This window comes from Nelumbo lutea, chromosome 1, assembly GCF_056320005.1.
Source record: "Nelumbo lutea isolate HS-2025 chromosome 1, American lotus-T2T, whole genome shotgun sequence".
Lineage (NCBI taxonomy): Eukaryota > Viridiplantae > Streptophyta > Magnoliopsida > Proteales > Nelumbonaceae > Nelumbo > Nelumbo lutea.
Genome location: NC_142684.1, coordinates 183,972,582 through 183,996,398, shown reverse-complemented (window position 1 = coordinate 183,996,398; position 23,817 = coordinate 183,972,582). Strand labels below are relative to the sequence as shown.

Sequence of the window (23,817 nt, the reverse complement as noted above, 5' to 3'; positions counted from 1 at the left end):
TTTAAACAACTTTCGTTCCCACATTTTTTAATAGAAGCCAATTTTATAGCAGGGCTTGTAGTTTCCCCGGCCCTTGTATTTCACCCGAAATACTGAAAAGACTGTTTCAATTAATTGCAGTTCAGAATTCTAATACTGTGTTTGGTTTGATAGACAATAAAGTTGTGTTTGATATCATTATTGTTTCTATCTAAAATTTGTTGGGTTGATTAATATAAATTTGACATATATATAGATTGTTATTTGAGATTATTTATAGTTAAAATAGGGTACCTTAAAAATGCATGTTGGAATTCTAGATAAAAACAAGTATCAAACACACAGCCTAAAATCCAGGCTTTGTGCTTTTGGGATTCCAAAGCACAAATTGTAAAAATATGGGTTATGGTTTTGGGTGAAAGAACAAATTGTGAAGCTTTTAATTTAACTCAATTTTGTGAAATTCTTTAAGATCTCTCTCTCTCTCTCATTTTCTGTCAAACAAAACATAGAAAGAGCTGCTGACCAAGGTCACTATTCTACTGCCACTCATGGGAAATTAATGGGAAGCATGTAACACAATTGAATAAAAGGCTGATAAATTAAGAATTCATTTGGTTTGCAGTCAGAATCAGAATCAGAAACAGAATCAAAATTGTCCATAAATGGGATTAGAAAGGCCTATTCCCATAGTTTGTTTGGTTCAGATAAGAATGAGAATGAGAATTAAAATCAGTAGAAATGAGATTTCATTTCCAAGTGAAGGACAAGAAATGATCATTCCTTCAAATGGGGAAATGCCATTTCAACATGAATAAGAATAAAATTCCAATTCTACCCAACTAAACAATTAGAATCGGAATAGCTCATTTAAATTTCTATTCCTGCAAACCAAACATGGCTTAAATACTTTTAGCACCAGGAACTGATTTATACTACTAGCTTTCCTTTCAAGTATTTGTTAAAATCTTTCTCAAATTATTATGGGATCCGAATCTTGAGACTACATATGTGACATATGCGCTTGTATGTGTTGTGGGGTTATGTTGTTGGTACCAAATTGTGATATTATTGTTGGTAGCATTGTTTCTTAGTTGCAGATCCAGCTATGAGATTCTAATTCATTGAATTGACAAGAATCCTTGCATTGAATTGACAGGGAATCCTTTGGATTAAACAGATAATGTTATGATATTCTCAAGTAGTTAAGAAACTGTATTTTTAAATTTGAATGAAAGGTACAAGTATAACTAATGCTATTTGTTTATAGCATCGAGCTTCCTTTCGTTTTCTTGAAGGAAAGCTGCAGGAAGAATATTGATAGGCCGTAGGTGTTGAATATTCTGATTATATAAAATAAAGGGAAAATTAGGGAGACACACGATGCAGAATTCTGAATTCCAGCACTCTCTACAAGTAGCCCTGTCCCCCTATAAATCACATCCTGCCCGTGAATTTGGCATCAATTCAATTCATGCATTCCCCCTTTGGGCCTAGTAAATTCTGAATTGGGCTGATTTGTACTTCTCCCTAAAATAAATCGTTTCACCTGTTTTTGTTCAGTGGTATATCTTGGGGATGAGTGACGTCCAATTCACAAATGAAGAAAGAATATAGAATTTAAAATGGTGAAACATGGAATCTGAACATTTTCCACCACATGGTATTATGGCTCTCTATTTGAATTATAAAAAAGGTAGTAATTGTTGGGAATGGGGGTTATGGAAATTTGGAGAGAAGAGTTTTGATATGTCGTCGGAAGTGTGTTGTTAATCACTTCGAAATATCAGTTTAGAGATTTATAATTTTTCCAATCCTTACGTAATCTTAAACAACATAGTACGTGGTGAGGAAAGGGCTGAACCTACAGAGAAGCGAGAGAAAAATTATTATTTTTCTTTATTCCGGACAAATAAAAAGAAAATGGAAATGCGAATTGTAGAAAATCAAAAAATAAAATTTATTAATGCTCAAATTGAAGGAATTAAACTAGACAATAATTAAGATTCATAAAATAAAAGAGTATTGAAATTAACAAAAGAAATAAACAAAAGTGATCTAAAATTCGGATCCTGTGGCTGTAGCTGTAGATTGGCTGGACAACTTGCAAGAGCCCCTCCTGACAAGAATTGGGCGTCCTTCGCCTCTTCAACCCTCGAACCCCTCGAGACAACTTAGCCTTAAACCGGACGAATTCAAATTTGCAAAACAGAGGAATGAACAGGAATTAAATCTAAAAGAGTGCTGAAATAAAAATAACGAAAAAGAACATGAAGAAAAGAAAAGAATGGTTTATTAGATCCAGTGGTGGTAGTTGTAGATTGGTTGAATAACTAGCAGGAACCCTTCCTGACAAGAACTAGGCATCCTCCCCTTCTATAACCCTTGAACTCCTCAAGAAACCTCAGCCTTGTGAACTGGGTGAATTGACCAACCCCTTCTCCAGGGCCCTTGGGGTCCTTTTTATAGTGAATGGTGGATAAAACTGAGATTAGAGAGAAAGGGGGGGCGGCAATTGGGTTTTTGCATAAATATGGGCATCCTAGGGTTTAGAATGGAGGGTTAGGATTGTTCTAAGGTGATCCTAAGGCTGAAAATAAAAGGAGAGGGAACCCAATATTATGTAGGGCTTAGATTTAATGGCTAAAGGCTAAATGGTGAAAATTAGAAGTTAGGTGGCTCCCTTGGGTTAGAATGCTAAAAAGAGAGTGTCTTAGAATGGATGGTAGAGATTAGAAGGGATGGAAGGTGGGGATTTAGTAGTTAGGGGCGGGTAGGGTTTGTTAAGGATGAAAAGAATGAGTGGAGAGGCGCCCTAGGGTTTTCTAAGGAGAATGGAGTATGCTAATATACATTATGGGTTTAGCAGATAGGAGGCACCCTCCTATGCTCAATTTTTCACAAAAACACCCTCTCTCAGTTGGAATTTACACCAACTTCCCAAAAATTGTATTTTCAGCCTTGAAACTCCTCAGTTTTTCCCAAGATTTGCACAGAGACCTTCAGAGGTCACAATATTGAATTAAACTAGGAAAATGGGACATTTTGACTATTCTAAAGCCAAAAATACCCCTGAAATGATGCCCTTAAGGCATCAAACTATAGAGTTATCAGGTTATAGGAAAATTTGTTTACAGGATACGACAAAGCCTTGGGTGAGAATCTGCAACCAATAAAGTTGAAAGTCTCCGAAGAAACCTCCTGTGAAACAATAACAAATCGAAGTGAGAGAGACAAGAGTGTTTTTCAAAAACTTGTATTCAATTGTTTGATTCACATTCCTTAAATAGTTTTTGAAGAGTCATGGAGAAGAGGAATTTGCTGGTTCAGTAAAGGCTCTTTGAATAGTCACAATTTCAAATATTGTGACTATTAAAAGATAGTTAACAATTAATGATTGTTAACTTTGAATAGTGTCTCTTAATCACACCTGATCGAATCATGACCATTGAAATCATCAACGGTCAGCCTCATACCAAAAGTCAAATTCACCTTATGCAAACCATGCAGGTGCCCTCAAAGTGTGAGCAAAGTGCCCCTCTAAAACATCTCACACACGTGCACATGTGTGCATGCATTGCACAGTAGAAAGCCTCCATACTCTACTCTTTATATTTCTAAGGAGTGTAAATAAGCTCCTATTTAAAAATTTAAAATAAGTTTAGTAATTTTCCAATGTGAGACAAGTTGAAAATTGGTTTTAATAAGAGAAAACACTATTTTCCAAGATATGTGTATTGGTGTGTTTCTTCATGTAATTGATCAATTAAAATAAATTGGATTTAATCTCTAATGAGATTAAAATCCAACATGAACATTTGCCAAATTTATGTGAGTTGATAATCTATCTCTTATCAAGTAAAATTGTTGATTATTGTCTAATGATTCCCAACGAGACACACCTTCTCCAATATTTTTCGCTTGTATGTTGTATAATGTATTTGTCTATAAAATTAATGCTATTTTAAGTATTTATTTTTCATCTGCCCAGTTATACTAGAGAATGTTTGGAATAAAACATTTAAGTCACGTAGTGACAGAGTCAGGAATTTTTATAGTGTATCCATTACGGGTGAGCAAATGGGTATGTTCTACCTAAAACCGACTAGAGTCGACCCTACTCAATCTATTACAAGGTAGGGTCTGATTCCAAATTCTTGGAGCCAATCCCCACCTAGGCTGGTTCCAAGGTTTAGGGGTTGACCCTACCTAAACTAACCCGATGAATCAACTTTAGTTAGCCTTGGTAAAACTGACCTTGGTGGAACCTGCTTTGAAACTAAACTTGCCTTAAAATTAACCCCAAAATACTCTTGGGGATGTGAAGATCTGAACCCAAACACTCATGGTTACAAAGGCCATGGTCTCATTGACAATAACCAACCTTCAGAAGGTAGGTTCAGGTTCCAAAAACCTGGAACCAACCCCTATAAGGTAGGTTCTAGGTTCTACCATGGAACTAAACTAAACCAAACTGACCCATGCTCACCCCTAGTACATATGGGATGTATTCTCCATTTCAAATCCAACCAAAAAGTATGGTTTGAAGTTTTGGTCAATGTTATCATCAAAAAATAGAAAGTCTATTTAACTTTGGAATGGTTACTCTACAAAATAAAAATAAAGTAAAATAATTCACTCCAATTCAAGCCCAATATAAAAACCCATGGACTGGAATAAGATAAAATAATGAATTATGTTAACGTTAGAATTAGACATTCAATGAATCAAATTGGGTCAGAATTAATTGAGATCAAGAAGTATTAATGTAACTCCACTCCAACCCAATAACATTTTCTTTGAAAAGTTTGAACGGGCAAAGTATTTGTCCTGATTGTGGGTGGAGGGGATGTGGAAAAGTGGAATCTAAGGTTGGATTATAGTGGAAAACAGAAAAAAAAAAAAAAAAAAAAAAGATATATAAGTTGAATGTGGAACAAGCAACTTTGCTTCCTTACAAGCAGAAGACCGTAGATCTTCGAGACAACAAAGGTTTCAACATTCAATATAATTGGTATATTTGGCTTTGTTTTAAGCTTGTTTGCTCTATGTATCCTTCGAGGGGTCAGGTCATATCCCCACCCACCACTCATTTGGACTGAATTATGGTGAGGAAGAAGAATTAGTTATATCCAGTAAATCTCATTAAAAAGTTAAATGAATTTAGTAGATTATATAATTTTATTATTTTTATATACATTTAAATTATCAAAATTTAATAATACTTATCTAACAATAACTACTAAAAACATACCATTATTATTAAAAGTTAAGATTCATTTAATTTAATTTAAGGGTAAATTTTTTAAACTACCCTTCTAATTTAGTAAATTGATTAAATGTATTCTTACTGTTTGAAAATTGCCTAAGGCTATTTGTTTCTAACAATTAACTAATTCTACATTTACTTTTAGCATCTATTAACTTTCCCTTACATGTCACAAATATATTTATCAAAAATCTCAAAAATACCCTTCTCACCTCCAATCCTAAAAAACCCTTTGAACTCTGCAACTGCAAGTGCTACAGGGGAGGCGGCTCCGACGCTGTCGACAGCAAGCATCCTTGCTCTTCTCTGCTTTTCGCTTGGCTGCCTTCCCCCTTGTCCGCCATCTCCGCCACTTCGAAATGATCCATTGCTTTGCAGGTTGGACAGCCTTCGGTCTCCTCTGGACATTCGTCATCCCCACCTTCTTCTACGAACCAGAATCTAAAATCTACAATCACGCTTCTAATTATCGTTCCATGGGTTACTGTAAGATGAGTTCCAGTCAACGTCCCAGCTCCTTCTTGTCCACGCCTTGATTAAAAAGTTCCTGGGTGGAATTTACAGGTGACTGAAACCCAGGCAAAGATGCTGGAGACGGTTTCTGCCGTGCCAGGAATGGTCAGAGGGATGCTCTTGCACTGCAAGTCCCTGAGGCGATTCGAGCACAGTGGGGTTGGATTAAGGCTATGTTGGAAGAAGCAAAGAACTAGCAGAAATTTGATCGTCGCTGTACAAGTGGTGGTATGAGCGAAATTTGGTCGTCGCCTTACAAGGAGTCTTCTTCAATGCCTACTTTATGGGTTACTTGATCTCTCCCATATTTGCTCACCGTGTAGTGGGGTACCTGGAAATGGGGATCGAAGGAGCTAACCATTGTCCATCAGAGCTTGGAATTGCTTGATCCATCTTGAGAGGCGGTACCCATTTTCTATTTTCGCCAAAATTTCTGTTTTGTGTAGTTATTCGAGGACCCTTTTTTCTGAAATATTAGTTTTCTCCGTCTCCCTTGAACGATGGAAAAGAAGTCCATTAAAGAGAAAGAAGGATGGCATAGAAGCTGATCCCAACCAAAAGAAAAAGAAAACAGGGGAGCGTCAATAAATGCGGGCCTCCTTAGACTCCTCCCCTCTCTCTCCCTACAATTCAATTCCCACCTTCGCTTTGCTTCTCTTTAATTAAAAAGAAAAAAGAAAAAAAAGTAATTAGACCCAATCTGAGCAGAGTCAATCTTTTAACATGTTTATAGAAAATTTGCATTGTTGGTATACCCAATCTGAGTATAGTCAACCTAAATACAAAAACGCTGAAGGCAGAGATGATGGAGTGGAGCAAGGAACGAGAGAAGGGGAGAGGGAATGACGTCAGTAAATTATGGCCTGGATCTGGTAATTGTTACCGTTGTGTTGTGAGGAAGACGTGAATGAACTATGGCTGCAATATTATTATTTTTTTAATTATTAATGAAAATCGGATAAGATTAGCTTGAATGGGAGAGGCCATGGAGTGGATTTGGGGACCTCCAACCCTCGATTTGTGCTGTTGAGGAAATCAATCAAAGATTTTTTCAAGTTAAAAATTTCATTGTCGCTGGGATGAGAGGTTTTTTCATCTCGGAAACATCGTTGTTGGAACTACCATCCGCTTTTGATGCAGTGTGGAAGCAATGAAAACAGGGCTGGCTATGCAAATATTGGGCAAACACCAGCTTCTAGCGAAGCTAATTGTAAATCTCTAGAGGAGAGAGAAAAGGTGGCAAAAAACTGAAATTGTCTATTAGCTTGGAAAATAACAATATTAATAATACATTTAGAAATTGTAGAATAACTAGGAAAGAAGAATAGTGATAGATCTCAAACATCTAATCTTCTAGCTAGGTTCCAACTCTTCTTTGATCTTGTCTTGATCTCCACCGTCCGATCTCCCTAGATGCATGAGCTATCCTGTCTTCTTGGAATTACCTTAGATCTTGAACTTCCTTGAATCATGGATCTTGATGTATCTTGAATTCTTGAACTTCCTTGAATCTTGGATCTTGATGTATCTTGAATTTTTGAATTATCTTGGATTCTTAAATTTTTGATTTATCTTGAATTCTTGAATTTATCTTGCTTCATATGAACTGCCACCCATATGGTGATATGGGCCTCCATGATGGGATGGGCCTTCATCACCTTTCTCTTCCTGATTTTCTTTTTTTTTTTTCATCATTTGGATTTTATTTTGAAAATTTGAGAAATAGTGGAGGGAAAATTAGACATTTTATTTCTTTTTGGAAGAATTAGTCAATTACCAGAATCAATAAAGATAGTATTAGTCAATTTTTAAACAGTAAAAATACACTTAATCAATTAACTAAACCATAAGGGTAGTTTAAAAAATTTACCCTTAATCTAATTAGAATTAATAAAAATAAATTATTTTTTATTAATAATGCTTTGATTGGACTTGCACCATCTTCAGCTCAATTAGAAATGCCATGAGACTTTATTTATTTTTATTTTATCTAATAAAGCTCATGCATCACACAAGTCCCTGCTCGTTACTAATAAAATTTACATTTTTTTTTAAATATTTATTTTTCAGAAAACATCCATAAACCCTTTCCCGGTCATGTTGTTATTCTATTCTTTTATATTTAGCATAATGTTCTAGTTAATTAATTACTTGAGCCTTTAAAAAAATAGTTTGATGAAAACAGTGGGCTGGGTCCATCCATGTTAAAACCCCCACTCTATCGTACTTTGGTTTTAGGTGTTATTGGGCATTGGCCCAAATTTGACAAAGGTGGATCCAGACCAGATCCACCAACGACCAGAACTAATTGGGTATGTAAAAATTGACAATATCTTTTTTCACCCATTAATAAAATAAAAATGGTTCAATGTTATCGTGAAAGGACCTTGATTTCATTCTTCTATTTACACGCCTGTCGTTAAAATATATTTTCATCTTATATATATATATATATATATTCTATTAAACAGATAGGGATGGTTTCCCCTTTTGCCATTGGTTTCAAGTCGACGGTTCGACCATTCGGTTCAAATAAATGGCCTGTTCTGATAACAAAAGATACAAGCAAAAAATTATAAAACCATTTTGGCCACCGGTTTCGGGTCGATGGTTCGAAAGGATAGCCCATTCTGATAACAAAACTTATAGGGAAAAATTGAGTGTGTAACATCTAGTAAACAATATCATATGTATTATGTCATTTGAGTGTGTGACTCGTATGACCCAAAAACGTAGCCGTTTTGGGTTGACGGTTCAACAGTCCGGTTCAAATGGATGGCCCATTTTGACAACATAAATTAAAAAAGATAAATAAATGACCAAAACCATTGAACGGGCCGATGGTTCGACCACTCGGGTCAATGGGTCATTGACCGATTCAACGATTTTTGGCCAGGGACCAGGATTGATGTAAAACGAAACTAGTTGCTTGGATGATTCCTAATTAAAAAATAAAAAAAAATGGCAGTTCGACCATCTGGTTCGAACGCACGACTCGTTCTGGCAACAAAAATTACAGGAAAAAATTGAGTGTGTGATGTCCATTAAGTAGTACCATACGTGTTATGTCATTCGAGCATGTGACTCATACGACCCAAAAACGGAACCGTTCTGGCCACCGGTTTTTGGGCTAACGATTCGACCCTCGAGTTTGAATGGATGGCCCGTTCTAACAACAAAAATTAAAAAATAAAAGAAAAACAACAAAAAGCCATTGAACAAGTCAACAGGTCGATGGTTTGACTGCCCGAGTCAATGGGTCATTAATCAATTCAATAGGTTTTGGCCAGGGACTGGGGTTAGGATAAAATGGAACCAGTTGCCTAGACGGTTCCCAATTAAAAAAAATGGTCAAAACCATTGAATGGGTCAATGGGTCGATAGTTCGATCGCCCAAGTCAGTGGGTTGTTGATCGATTCAATGGTTTTTGGCCAAGGACTGGGATTGGGGTAAAATAAAACCAGTTGCCTGGACGGTTCCTGGGCCGAAATGTTTAATTCCATCTCAAAGCGGAACTTTGGAGTCGATTTTCTGATTTTTTTCCTTGGCTTTTCCAATCTGGTAGATTTACCACCATTTTTTTTTTGTGTGTGTGTGTTTAAGGTCACTTTGGATTTATCTTTCAAGGTTTTGGAATCCCTTACAATGTCCAGCCTCCCCATGGCTATGACTACAAAGTTATTTCATCTAATTATTGACATATAGAAAAAATGACCTAAAAACGGAACCGTTCTGGCCACTAGTTTCTAGGTTGACGGTTCGACCATCCGGTCCGAACGATTGGTTTGTTCTAACATCAAAAATTAAAAAAATTAAAAATTAAAAAATAAAAATGGCCAAAACTGTTGAACAGACTGACGGTTTGATCACCCAGGTCAACGGGTTGTTGAATGATTCAATGATTTTTTGCCAAGGACTAGGTTTGAGGTAAAATGGAACCAATTGCTTGGACGGTTCTCGGACCGAACAGTCCTATTGTTAGGGTCAACTGGGAGTTCTCGATGTGAAATAAATGACAGCTATGAAGTAGAATTCAGAACTATCACTGTATGATCGTATTCTTTTATATGAGATACTTTGCTAAAGCAATATTTAAAAAATGAGCATATGTTGATTTCTTTTAAGTCTTTATATGAGTTTCAAGACTTGAGTACTTATAATTACAAGTTTCGTATTAAGAAACCATTATCTTTTATAATGTAGCAAATAAAAATTTTGCAATTTCATTACAGCCCCTGCGAACACCTCAGCTAATATTGATAAAAAATACACACTTTATTGCACGAATAATGGATTTAACTTTTTGGCACCAAAAATAATGAAAAACAAAACCTAGGCATACATTTGGTTGAAATAATTCTATAAATTCCCAAACTAGAAATACAAGGAGATTTTATCAATCTAAAACGATTATAAATACTACAAGCTATTTTATAAGTCACCTGTCTATTATCTTACTATTAAGATCCATTAGTTTTAGGTCCGGGTGACACATCTCGGACCAATCAGGTGCGCTTAGGATACAAAACATGAAAAACCTTCTTTAGATGACTTACATAAAAATTAGTTATGCCATGCAATTCTAATTTAGCCCAAGTATTGGACTAAGTACATGTTTGGGAGTGCTTAAAAATAAGTGTTTATTCAAAATAAATGTTTATTTGGGCTATTAAGTACTTATTGGTATTTAGGAAATAAGCCCAAAATAAGTGCTTAATTTAAAAATAAGAGCTTATTTTTAAGCTTAAATTTTCAGTCTTTTTAAATGCATATACTATAAGCATTTATTCAATTTTTTTCTTCCAAAATTATCCCTAGGTGAATTTTATAAAAATGCTTTTATGAAAGCACTTTTACAAAAACACTTGTGTAAAAGCACTTTTATGAAATCACTTCTAAGAAAGTACTTTTATGAAAGCATTTTTACAAAAGCACTTTTATAAAGTACTTTTATGGAGACTTAAGTACTTTCATAAGTCTTTTTGTAAAAGTACTTTCATAAAAGTGCTTTTGTAAAAATGATTTTCATAAAAGTACATTTATAAAAGTGCTTTCATAAAAGTGTTTTTATAAAAATAATTTATTAAAAGTGTTTTCAAATGGTATATTTTGAAAATTTGAAAGAAAATGAATGACAATAGTCACAAATACTTAATATAGAAAATACTACCAAACGCCCAATATAAAATAAGTGCTTATTTTAAAAAATAAACACTTGAAAAAGTTAGATGCCAGATGCAAATAAGTATTTATTTGAATAAACACTTATTTTTAACTTACACACTCCCAAACATGACCTAAATTTATATTTTTGCTGATAAATGATCATGGCATACGGATAACCATAGGCAAGTACTAGGTTCCTTATTGTTATTTGGTCCAACGTGGACGTGGCATGTTTTCTATGGGTATGGTTTGTATGGATACAACTTGGGCTGGTTTGGGTGGAGAATTTGTTAAGATTTGAATGGAACCAACTCAAAAGACCAGGCTCAATTTGTTAAAAGTTGGGCTGGTTTAGCTGAACGTTATGACTGTGTAGTAAGTTGTGGAACTAATAATAATGTCTCACACCAGTCATCAATGTTAAGTGAGAGATTCATTGGTTGTGGGTCATATAAATTTATGACTGGCGTGGGGTGTTGTCATTGATTCCAATTTGCTATACAGTCATTGCGTGATCTGCATAGAGACTGGTTAGGTTTATGGTGGGAATTTGGGTTGGCCATAAAGCTATATCCACAAATTCCCATCCTGCCTACATTAGATTGCAGTTCCTCTGTCAACTTATGCCTCCCAAAACAGTACAAGAATCTACACTACTGGGCCTAGTATTTTGGGCTAAGCTCAATTTGAGCATCCCAAGACAAGGCCAGATAGGAATGAACTGTCTGATTATTTGGACTAAAAGCCAAATGCGTTCTTCAACCATAGAAACTAAATTGTAGATGTGGTATCAATGTGGTACCATTCTAACTCCGAAAACGCAACGCCATAATCCATGTTGGTTACAAGAGTTTGAGTGATGAGTGATGAAGACATAAAAAGACTGCCAAGGTGCAACTCAGTCTTCTTGGGTTGCGTTTAAGCCCAACCCAAGCCCAACATAATTCACAGAAGAATTAGTGGAATCGAAATTTGCTACTACAGCTCCATCCCACCATATATAGGAAGACGTTATGAAGTTGATGTGAGAAGCAATTCAGACTCAGACTCGAATAAGAGTGGTTGGATATCAAAAAGCAGCTATTTTCTGTGGAGAAGCGCAAGGTTAAAATTGTGAATCAAACAATGAGAGCAAATTTTGGCAAATCTTGGGCAGCAAGCTCCTAACGGACCTAACCCAATGAGAGCAAATTTTCCGAGGGTATTACCATTCCTATTTACAAATTTAAAAGAGACAATAAGATGGTGTTTGGAAGTGTGAGTGTTTTTTGGACCAATTTTCAAAGAAAAAAATGCCCATGCTTGTTAGACCCGTTTTACGCAATAAAAAAAAAAAAAAAAACCTTGATTTTGTTTGTGAGTGTTTCTGCCACGTAGGCAATGAGCAATACTATGCTGTTTGGTAAGGTGACTTTCATTACCATTTTTCATGTATGTGCACACATTACCCCGTAAGATGATATGCGCAAATATTATACCAAATTATATAATGATGCTTATCAAATGGTCTAGATTAATTGGATGATTGTTTTATAATATCTGGCCTAAAATTTTAAATCCAACAGTTGAAAATGTTGTTGGAATAGATTAACATCAACATGAATAATGGCATCATATCCAACGGCTGTGCGTGATCCAATCACCTATTAGTACAAACAATAGTTAAATGCTTCAAGAAAATCAGTTAAAATGTCTAACAGTATCTCCATTTGTCCACCAATTTGATAATAATATATTTATCCTATATAATGAGCTTTAAGACTAATAAGATAATTATTAGCCAAACCCAAATTAGAAGACAAACCAAGTTACAACCACAGCAAGCGATGAGTCCTTTGTTTTGCTGTGGTTGTCTGGTAGATGAAATATGCTGAATAACTTCAGCCCTAAGTGCTCTATGATGGATTCCACCATATTCATCTACCCATACAAATGAACCCCTGTGGTTACCCCTTACTGGGCAACATAAAAACCATCGCCCATAATTAGTTTCTATCCTTGCCATATGTAGTGTCATTTCCCCTTTACCGCAAGAACAGTTTCCTAAGAACATTCCATCAGCCATTTCTACATGAATAACTTGTATAGTAAACATCCAATGATGATCAACAAGTGAGCATAAAAATACATAAATTTATCATAGTTTAAAATATATGAAGCAATAAAGAAGTTCAATTCATAACAAACATAAAACTCATCACAGTTTGAATTCCAACACTTTCTTGGTCTAAAACATAACATCATGTTTCACATGTTTCGACATAAGCCACAAATCTATGTAACCCACTAGGTAGATCTTTGGTACTTCTTCCATAGCTCAGAAGTAATTCAATCTCTAACCATGTCCATCTCTCTGCTCGAACTCAGTGTAGATGCAGTGTGCTCTTCACCATCATCATCGCCACTTGAAGCATCATCATCTGAGTCATTTTCATAACCCTTTGCACACACCTATGTGTTTATCCTCAAACACCTCTTTTTTTATGAAGTTGTATATTATAAAACATGACATTACAAGAAGTTGTTGGAACTCTAACTGGTAGCATGACATGTTTTTCAAGATAAGGAATTTACCCTTCAAGATTCCAAAGCAATTTTTGATGACATTACACAGTGAATAATGAGTGTAGTTGAAAAGGTCTTCCTTAGATCTAAATCTACTGGACTATCTCCTGAATTCACTACCGTTCACCAGAGTATGGGGCTAGGAAATCAGGAGCATTAGCATATCTAGAATCAACAAGATAGTACTTTCTTGCATTGAATTCCAGATGTGAGGACACACAAATGACGAAGAGAACTGATAAAGGGCAATTCTAAGGAATGTCTACTAAACCTGGTGGTGGTTTGGGAAACCTTACATTGGGCCTACTAAGTGCTTCTACCAATATCCTTGAATCATGTGTTGTTCCTTCCCATCCCGTGTATACAAATGTAAAGAACATATCAAAATCATAAACAATCAAAACATTTGTCATACAAACTTTTTTCCTTCCTCTATACGGTATTTGTTTAGCAACTAGGACAATAGCTAATACGTGTGTACAATCTATAACATCTACACAATCCTAATCACAATTATGAACATAGTTAGAACAACAATTGTGAAGAGAGTTACTACAGACTATGAATTGTAATTACTTTGAACATTGGGTAATATCTCTTAGATTTCTTAATAAATGGTTGCACTTCAGTGAATGCAGGTGGCCTTATGAGTTCCTTCCCTATTTTGTAAATTGCACACACAACTTTTCATACATGTGTATTGATGGTCCATGAAGAATGCTAGAATTGTTCACCCATCAAGCAGTTCCTCATTATGACCAATTGTGAGGAGGAAGAATGCAAGTGACTCTTCGACGGTGGCATTCCTAGTGTTTTTCAAAACTCCTCTCACCATAAGTAGGGATGCCAGGTTTTTGAAGACATGTGTTCTGATGATGCACGATCCGGCCGGTCTTAGCTGTCAACGACCTTGCTTTTGAACTGAATAGTAGGGAACCTGAAACGGAGGAGATGAGGAAGCTCCGGGGGGAACCCGGTGTAACGGCTCCGAAGCTTAAGTTAGAATCCTTCAAAAGCAAGATAAAACCAGATAACGCAAAGTTTGCATACCTTGTTTGTTGGGGGCAGGGGGCTCTTATAATCACTTCGTGCACTCGCTCCGAGGCCCTTGTCAAGTCGGGTATGATTACCCTTATGCTTGTCAATTCAGCTGTCGTCCTTTTTGCTGGGACAGAACCGTCACTGCCTAACTGTCTCTCTAACTGGAGATGGCGGTGTCAATGGCGGTGGCAGGTGGCCGTTTAGAGTGCGGCCGCCAAGCGTCAAATCCCAAGTTAGTCAGGTGCAGCACCCTCGGGCACGGACTTCCTCAGTGTCAGGCATGGTACGACTTGTTTGGTTTTGGTGCCCAGAAGGTGATGCGGAGTGGTGAGTGAGGTGAAGGCTTGAGTTCGGAGGTATCTATAGGGCAGGTCAATTCGGTGAGGTATACCCCGAGCTGTTACAAGGTTGGCCAGTTCGGCGAGGTATACCCCGAGCTGTTACAAGGTTGGCCAGTTCGGCGAGGTATATCCCAAACTGAAGGTAGGCCAGTTTGGAATACTTTCTGGTTTTGGGCCAAGGGTGAGTTTGGGCCCCTAGTAGGGAGTTCGATCCGCTGGTGTCTCCTTGGTGTTCACGCCTTAGACTTGCTTTTTTGTCGAACTATTGTTTTTGCCACATGTCGCATAACTGTGAGGTCGGGCCAAATCTTCCTTCATCAATTGCCCCCCACTCCTTGCGCCAAGGGTCTTGCCCTGGTGCGGGGAGTTTCGCGAGGTGGTAGGTGGATTTGTCCCGTCCTTTGAATCTTGACTGCGCGAGTTGCTTTTGCCAGGGTTCTTCGGTTTTCGAGAAGGCGGGAAATGTGCCTACTACTCATAAATGTTGATAGTTGTGACCGTGCATTTTGAATTTCAAAAATTCACGCCGCTGGGACGTGACAACGGGTCATTCAAACTTGAAAAAAGTGTGCCACTGCTGTACGTGCGCGGGCGGCTGTCAGGGAGACATGCGGCGCAGTCGACGTGACGTCGGTTTCAAGAAGACGTGCGCTGACGTTTTGCTCTTTTCGGAAAGACGTGCGCCAATCACGTCTCGACCTCATGGGACATGCGATCAGCGCAAATGTGGGCCGTCGGATCGTCTTTGATCTGCACGGTCGGTTCTTGGTTACTATAGCTATAAATAGTGGGGGAACCCAGTCGATTTGACACTTGCGGTTTGCCTACTGAGCTCGCGTCCAACTTTTCATCTCGCATCCATGTTTTTTCAGCTCGCGTCTAGGCTGGTTACATAGCCTCCAAGGTTTTTTTGCTTGTTCCCGTCTCCGGAGCCTTCAAAACTTTATTCCGGTGAGTACTTTCTTGAATCCACTTCTTTTCCTCAATGTCTAGCTTTGATAGCTCAGACGACTCTTCAAGTAGGACTGACACAGGTTCTACAAACTGAGCCGTATCCCCCGACTGCCTCAGTGATCCTGAGGTGGAACTCGAGGACTATGAACCAGTAGGCCGAGCCGCTTCGGGCAGTTTGGCGTCTACCTCTCGCCGAGGTCGGATGCTAGACAGGTTTGGTCCCTCGACCATGACGCCTGAGGGGCTTCAATCTATACTTATGTCTTACAATCTTCCTGGGGGGTATACATATTTTATTCCTTCGGGTAGTTTTCCTTGGGAACACGATTCTGATGAGATCGTGATTTTTTGAGAGCAACTCGCTACGGGGTTGCGACTTCCTTTCCACCCCCTTCTCGTCGAAGTGATAAACCACTTCGGTGTCACCATTGGCCAAATTCATCCGAACTCTATTCGGAACCTGGTGGGGACAGTTTCCCTTTTTTGCGAGCAGAATTTCCCTAGACTTAGAGATATTCTCCTCCATCTTGATGCTCAAGAGACAGGCGGGTTCTCTTCTTGGGGGAAGGCGGGCGTATTACCTTTCTCTTCGCCCGGGTTTTAAGCTTCTGCATGATTTTCCTAATAAGGTCTAGGCATTGAAGCGGGACTACTTCTTTGTGCGAAGTGCACAAGGATGGCCCTTTCAGACCGGGTGGGGTGAGGCCGCTCCTGATTCAAGTGTTACCCTCAATAAAGAGACGGTGAAGGGCCTTCGACAATGGGCATGGCAAGGTCTAAAGTGCCATCACTACTTAATGGAGGCCAAGCTTATTGCGGTCGGCCTGAGTTCGGGTAGGTTTCTAGTTATGCGGTTTCTTGCTTGCTTTGTTCCTTCATTTTTTTTTCTGATGTCGAACTCGTTTCTACAGGTGTGATGGACGCAGAGAGAACTCGCGGGGGCGTCTGTTCCAAGGTATGAAGAGGAGGAAGCGGGTCGCCAAGCGAACTCGTACCGAGCTGCCCCTGGATGAGGAGCCTCAAGTTCCAGATCACACGCTGGAGGATCTGCCCAGGGAGCCCGAGGTGACTCCACCGATGCATGAAGCTGCCGGGGTGCCTTACGTTGAGACCACTCATACGGGCGCTCCTGCATACTCAAGTGCTCCTGCTCACTCTGGGTCCGCTCATACGCGGGCTGGGCCCTCGGGTTCGGGAGCTCAAGGGGAGTTCAGGAGCGTGTTGATGCCGAACTACGCTCTTCAGAAGAGCAGGGAGGCTACTTTCCCTGAAGAGATCGCGGCGTGGACCGATCTTCCTTTGAATCAGGTCGCCTGCCGCGCCGTAACACATGCTATGTTGGTAAGTCAGATTCCGTTTGCCTTTTTCGTACTCCTGTTTCTTGCAACGGAATAGATAATCTTTTTGCCCGTGTTCCTTTTCCAAGAACTGATTCTTTGTCGAACTGAATACGCCACTTTCTTGTCCGGGTTATTATACTTCCGCGACTTGTTTTGCCACGAAGGCTTTTGTAGCGAATTGATTTTTTGCCGAGCTGATAATATGCCTGACTTTTCTTTGCTTGTTTACGCTGAGGTTCCTCTTGGCTCTGCATCGTGGCCCATAGGACCTGATTTCGTCCACTTCGCTTGGTGGTTTATAGGTAGTATCGCCTTAAGTTCACAATGTTCCACGCTCGAGGTACTTGTTTGCCTTCCAAGGTTTCGAGTTCGTATGCCCCCCCGAGCGCTCTCTTTACTTTATAGGGCCCTTCCCAGTTTGGTCCAAGTTTGCCCACGCCGGGTTCGGGCACCATAATCTTACGAAGGACCAGGTCGCCAACTCAGAAGCTTCGTTGCTTTACTCTGGCATTGTAGTAGCGAGCTACCTGCTGCTGGTATGCCGTTGTCCGGATGTGCGCGAGGTCCCTTACCTCGTCCAATAGGTCAAGGTTGGTACGTAACTCATCTCCGTTTGTCCGATCGTCATATGTTTCTAGTCGCAATGTTGGTACTTCGATTTCCGTCGGGATCACTGCTTCAGTTCCGTAGGTGAGGTTGAAGGGGGTTTCTCCCGTGGCGGTTTTTTCTGTAGTTCGGTGAGCCCACAAAACACTTGGTAGCTCTTCGGCCCACAATCCCTTAGCTCGATCCAGACGTGCTTTTTAGTCCGCGCAGGATGACTTTGTTCATTACTTCCGTCTGACCATTTGCCTGCGGGTGCGCGACTGATGTGAAGTTTTGCCGAATCCCCATGTTCTGGCACCACTCTTGGAACTTGATATCCTCGAACTGCTTGTCGTTGTTGGAAATTAGTACCCGAGGTAACCGAAGCGACATACTATGTTCTTCCAAAAGAAGGTCTGTATGTTTCGGGCCGTAACAGTTGCTAGAGGTTCGGCTTCTATCCACTTCGTAAAGTAATCTACTGCAACTTCTAGGAATTTTCTTCCAGCTATTGCTGGTGGAAATGGCCCCAGGAGGTCGATGCCCCATTGTGTAAAGGGCCATGGGCTGACGGGGTATTTGAGGTCGGAGGCAGGTTGATGGTGGATATTGGCGTGCTTCTGACACTTGTCGCATTTTTTGACGAGCTCGACAGCTTCTGCCTTCATCGTTGGCCAGTAGTATCCTTGTCGAAGTGCTTTTTGGGCGAGTGCTCTGCCCCCCAAGTTTCCGTCGCATAGGCCTTCATGAGTGTCGTGGAGTACGAACTCGGCTTTGGCAGGTCGCAGGCAACGCAAGTAGGGGAGCGTGTAGGACCGTCGGTATAACCGTTCGTCTATTATGACGTATTTGGCTACCTAGCGCTGCACCCTCTTGGCCGCATTGCGTTCTGCAGGGAGGGTTATGTCTATCAAGAAGATCGCGAGTGGGTCGATCCAGCTCGGCTCTTCTTCCAGGACGGGAGCAACCTCCTCTGTCCCCCCGAGAATACTAGGCCGAGGTAAGTCCTCTATGTAAACGATTCTCAGGTTGTTGTGACTTGTGTTGGCTAACCGGGACAGAGCGTCGGCCTCAGTGTTCTCTAACCTTGGGATTCTCCTGATGAAGTGTGACTGGAAGTTGAGCAGGGCCTCTTTTACTTTCGCCAAATATGCGATCATGGAGAGCTCGCGTGCTTCATACTCGCCCGTAACTTGGTTGACCACGAGCTGGGAATCGCTGCAGATGGCCAAGTGCTTTGCCTTTACCTTTCGCGCTAGGTCCAGCCCAGCTATCAGTGCTTCGTACTATGCCTCGTTGTTGGATGCTGCGAACTCAAAGCGTAGTGCGTATTCTAATTTTGTGCCACCCGGGCCGCATAAGACTATTCCAGCCCCGCTGCCTTGCTAGTTCGAGGAACCATCAATGGGAAGGATCCAGGGCTCCTCATCCCAGTTCGCGTTTTGCTTGACCAGGAGAGATGCTACACTGGCTACTACTTCACGGGGTTCAGACTCTATTGGCTCGGGAGCTCTGAGTTCACCCAAACTGGGGACCTCGTGCTCGACCTGTAGGGCTTCATGGCTGAAAGTGCACTCGGCGATAAAATCTGCCAAAGCTTGGGCCTTAATAACAGTTCTTGGCTTGTACTGAAGGTCGTACTCGCTGAGTTCGATGGCCCATTTCGTCAGTCGACCGGAAACCTCGAGTTTGAGTAAAACTTGTCTCAGATGTTTATCAGTCAGGACGATGACGGTGTGAGCCTGGAAATATGGGCGGAGTTTCCGACCTGCCTTATTGTTATTATTGTTGTGTTGTACAAAGTTTCTCAAGTATCCGCGATGGATGAGCCCCTCTATCTCGTCCTGGAGGTTATTACACTGTTCGGTACTATGACCATGGTCTCTATGGAAACTACAATACAAATTCTTATTTCTCTCGTTCGGATTTTCCTTTAGGCGAGGTGGCCACTTCACGTATGGGCGTGTAATCCGGTCCGCCTTGTGTTTAACGGCGTGTAATCCATCCGAACTGCTAGGGGAGCTCAGAACGACTGGTTCGGCTTTGGCTCCCGGGCCGGGTTTTTCCTATCGACTGGATTGGGGAGCTCGCCTTCCCTCTTTCTTTTCTCGTTCCCGCCTTTGGTTCGTTGGTTAATTTCTTCCTCTGTCCTCATGAACTTGTCCGCGAGCTTGAGGAATTCGGCCACGGTTGCGGGCTGGTTAGCTACCATGTGCCATTTGAATTCTTTGTGTGTTACCCCTCTTTTGGCCGCTGCGAGCTGCACCGTAGGGTCCAACCGCGATATCTGCAAGCATGCTTCATTGAATCGCTTGATGTAGCCCCAGATGGATTCTCCTTCCCTTTTGACTACTCCGAAGATGCTTTCCTCTGTTCTGGGGCACCGTTTGCTAGTGACAAAGTGTGCGGTGAAGACCTGCACGAACTGGGCCCAACACTTTATTGACCCAGGGGCCAGGTTCCTATACCAAGTGCGGGCTACCCCCCTGAGGGTGGTGGTGAAGGCCACGCACATGCACGATTCGCTGGCCCTGGCGGAGTGCATTTGGGACTGGAAAGCGTCAACGTGGTCATTGGGGTCGAAGGACCCGTCGTACTTGTCTAGAGGTGGGAGCTTGAAATTTCTGGGTAAGGGGACCGCTAGGAGTTCTGACGTGAGGGGGGAAGGGACCGAGAGAATTGGGGCAGCTCTTACCTCGTCCGAGCTCGTCTCTTCTTTGCCTCTGAGCTCTGACAAGACACGGGTGGCAGTTCGGCGACTTCGCCGACGCCTTCGTTGTTGAGTGGGCCTTGTACTGGCGCTGCTGACCTCTGTGTTGCCGAGCTCGATGGGCCCGGAATGCTGGTAGTCTGCTGCCAGGGCACCGAATCGGTTTTCCGTGAGCGGGAACTCGGGCTTGGAGTGCCGAGGTGCCAATCTCGTGGGCGAGGTTCCCGACCCGCCTGCGAGCTGCGAGGCGGGGATGATTTTTTTCTCTCTTTGGCCTAGGGATGAGGCCTGACTGTTAGGGGGGTTCTAGGGCCGGGAGGCCTTTCCTTGGTGGGGGCGTCCATCCTGCGGGGAGGCCTTGACCGGCCTCGAAGCGGGGTGGCGAGGTGGAAGTAGTGGTTGGTTCAGTGGCAATTGGGGGAACTGCTGTTGATAGTGATATTGGGAGATGTTGTGCAACACTTGGTGCTGGTGAAGCTGGTGCTGCTGGAACTGTTGCATTTGGGATTGCATTGCCCGCATGCACTGCATCAGGTCATCCAACCGGTTTTGGCTGGCTGCAAGGGGGATGGCAGTCGGTTCAGTAAAGGTTGTCTCAATAGGGGGAGGAAAGGGAATGCTTGTGGCAGGAAGGTTTATGGGCACCACTGCTTGTGGCGCGTTCAAGCTGGGGATCCCATCCACCGAAAGAGGGATGGTGAACTGTCCAACGCACACCACGGGGACTTGAAGTTGTTCCCCGGTGGTGTTTGTCTCCGTGCCACGTCCGGCGTTGCTGGAGGAGGCCATGAGCGTTGGGTTTTTTTTTTTTTGAAGAAAAGGGGGTATGAAAGTTTGGAGGGAGGCTCTTCGAAGCGGATCCCACAGACGGCGCCAATTGATGATGCGCGATCCGGCCGGTCTTAGCTGTCAACGACCTTGCTTCTGAACTGAATAGTAGGGAACTTGAAACGGAGGAGATGAGGAAGCTCCGGGGGGAACCCGATGTAACGGCTCCGAAGCTTAAGTTAGAATCCTTCAAAAGCAAGATAAAACCAGATAGCGCAAAGTTTGCATACCTTGTTTGTTGGGGGTAGGGGGCTCTTATAATCACTTCACGCACTCGCTCCAAGGCCCTTGTCAGGTCGGGTATGATTACCCTTGCGCTTGTCAATTCGGTCGTCGTCCTTTCTACTGGGACAGAACCGTCACTGCCTAACCGTCTCTCTAACTGGAGATGGTGGTGTCAGTGGCGGTGGCAGGTGGCCGTTTAGAGTGCGGCTGCCAAGCGTCAGATCCCAAGTCAATCAGGTGCGGCGCCCTCGGGCACAGACTTCCTCAGTGTCAGGCATGGTACGACTTGTTTGGTTTTGGTGCCCAGAAGGTGATGTGGAGTGGTGAGCGAGGCGAAGTCTTGAGTTTGGAGGTATCTATAGGGCAGGTCAGTTCGGCGAGGTGTATCCCGAACTGTTACTAGGCAGGCCAGTTCGGCGAGGTATACCTCGAGCTGTTACAAGGTTGGCCAGTTCGGCGAGGTATATCCCGAACTGAAGGTAGGCCAGTTCGGATTACTTTCTGGTTTTGGGCCAATGGTGAGTTTGGGCCCCCAGTATGGAGTTCGGTCCGCTAGTGTCCCCTTGGTGTTCACGCCTTAGACTTGCTTTTTTGCCGAGCTGTTGTTTTTGCCACGTGTCACATAACTGTGAGGTCGGGCCAAATCTCCCTTCATCATGTTCCATCTTAAATGAATTGTAGCATTTATATGCATGTTCTAAGTCATTAAGGATTTATGTTCACACATAAGTATGTCCGGTCAAAAAAGAAGTCATGTAATGATGCCTTCTTGTTTGTGGACAATACAAGTGTAGTATGCAGGAAGTCAGAATGAAATTTATCATTTCCTCATCATCATCATCATCTAAATCAATGGATTGTTTTTTTTTTGCTGATATTGATGAGGATCCATAGAATATTGTTGTATGACAAACTAGACCATTATAATGAAATCAAAATAAACATCAGATACCATAGTTATAACTAGCATATAATCATGTAAATACCAGCATGTAACAAAAAAATTCATCAGTCCAAAGTAAACATCAAACATCATTGTTAGGCATGCTCATCTATTTTAATCAACCCCTTGAAGATTAAGGGACCATTTTTGATAACAACAGAAGTTGTTCAATGATCTATGATCTATCCTAGGTTCAGCCATTAACAATTCCACAACCTCCTTTTAAATCTATTTCACCAAAAGACAAGGGAACAAAGCATTTTCAATTTAGCCTCTTCAGCGAGAGAGAGAGAGAGGGAGAGATTATAGCAAAACTAGATCATGTAATTTGCTTTCTATATGACATTAACCTAAAGGCTATATTCAATACTATCCATGATTATGGAACAGAACAGTTCTCATTTATCACATAGAAGGACTAGTCTATATTCAATACTATCCAAGCAATGCCAGTAGAAGTGAAAGGAAAAAAAACGAGTTTACAAAGGCTGTATGTGAGAAAACGAGTTTACAATATATTCAATACCACTTCACAAAAAGAAAATGAGTTTACAGAGAGGAGAAAAAAAGTCTAGAAATAAACCTCTTCCGGCAATGACCAACTTCCTTCGGCGATGACCAACCTCTTCCGGCGACGGCAGTGACGAAGAAATGAGTAGAGGTTACAGAGGCTATCTGTGAGAGAAGAGAACTTTCGGCGGCATGAAGAAAGAGTTAGAATGTTCAAGTGACATTCTAACCCTACCACTCGTTAGGTTAATGTTCTTGTGGGCGAGAAGCACTAGAACATTCCCACTAGTGCTAATTCATCTTATAGGTAAGCGCCATATAGGATACATGTATTTGCCATCTTAGTGAACCGTTGGGGGCAGTAGTTCAAAGATGCATGAAATGCTAAATTTGACGTTTTAGGCATCGGTGGGGTCCCGATTTATAAGGCATGCGCATGGTTAAAGTGGTTTTTCAAAAAACACCTAAACCAAACAATCATGTATACGGGCGTTTGTTGAAATGCCTATGTGGATCCAATGTGGCATCGTTTTTTAGAAAAATGACCATGCTTCCAAACATCCCCTAAATAAGTGTTTGGCATCGATGCATTGCTTCAGAGTCATTTTTTGAGAAAACAGTGCTGTATCTATTGCACCATTTTCTGAGAGAATGACTTCTTTTTATTGTTTTGCACCGATGCTGTCATATAGGATATTTTATGGGAAAAGGCACGGATTTTATTTGGTACCAATGCTCTATAATTGTTTTCAGCATTGGTCCATATATCCAATGGTTTACATGATGACCCATTGATGCCACATCATGGTATAGTTGGCAACAACGGTTACAAAAACAAAAAAAAAAA

At 41.2% G+C, this 23,817-nt stretch overlaps 1 long non-coding RNA gene across 1 annotated transcript; it reads right to left on the bottom strand.

Moving 5' to 3' along the window:
* Positions 1-1,915: 1,915 nt before the first annotated feature.
* LOC148879724 (uncharacterized) lies at positions 1,916-6,317 on the bottom strand. Its single transcript, XR_016104311.1, has 2 exons — positions 5,461-6,317; positions 1,916-2,158 (listed from the first exon to the last, which is right to left on the bottom strand). It is a non-coding gene; the product is annotated as an uncharacterized LOC148879724 (long non-coding RNA).
* Positions 6,318-23,817: the final 17,500 nt, after the last annotated feature.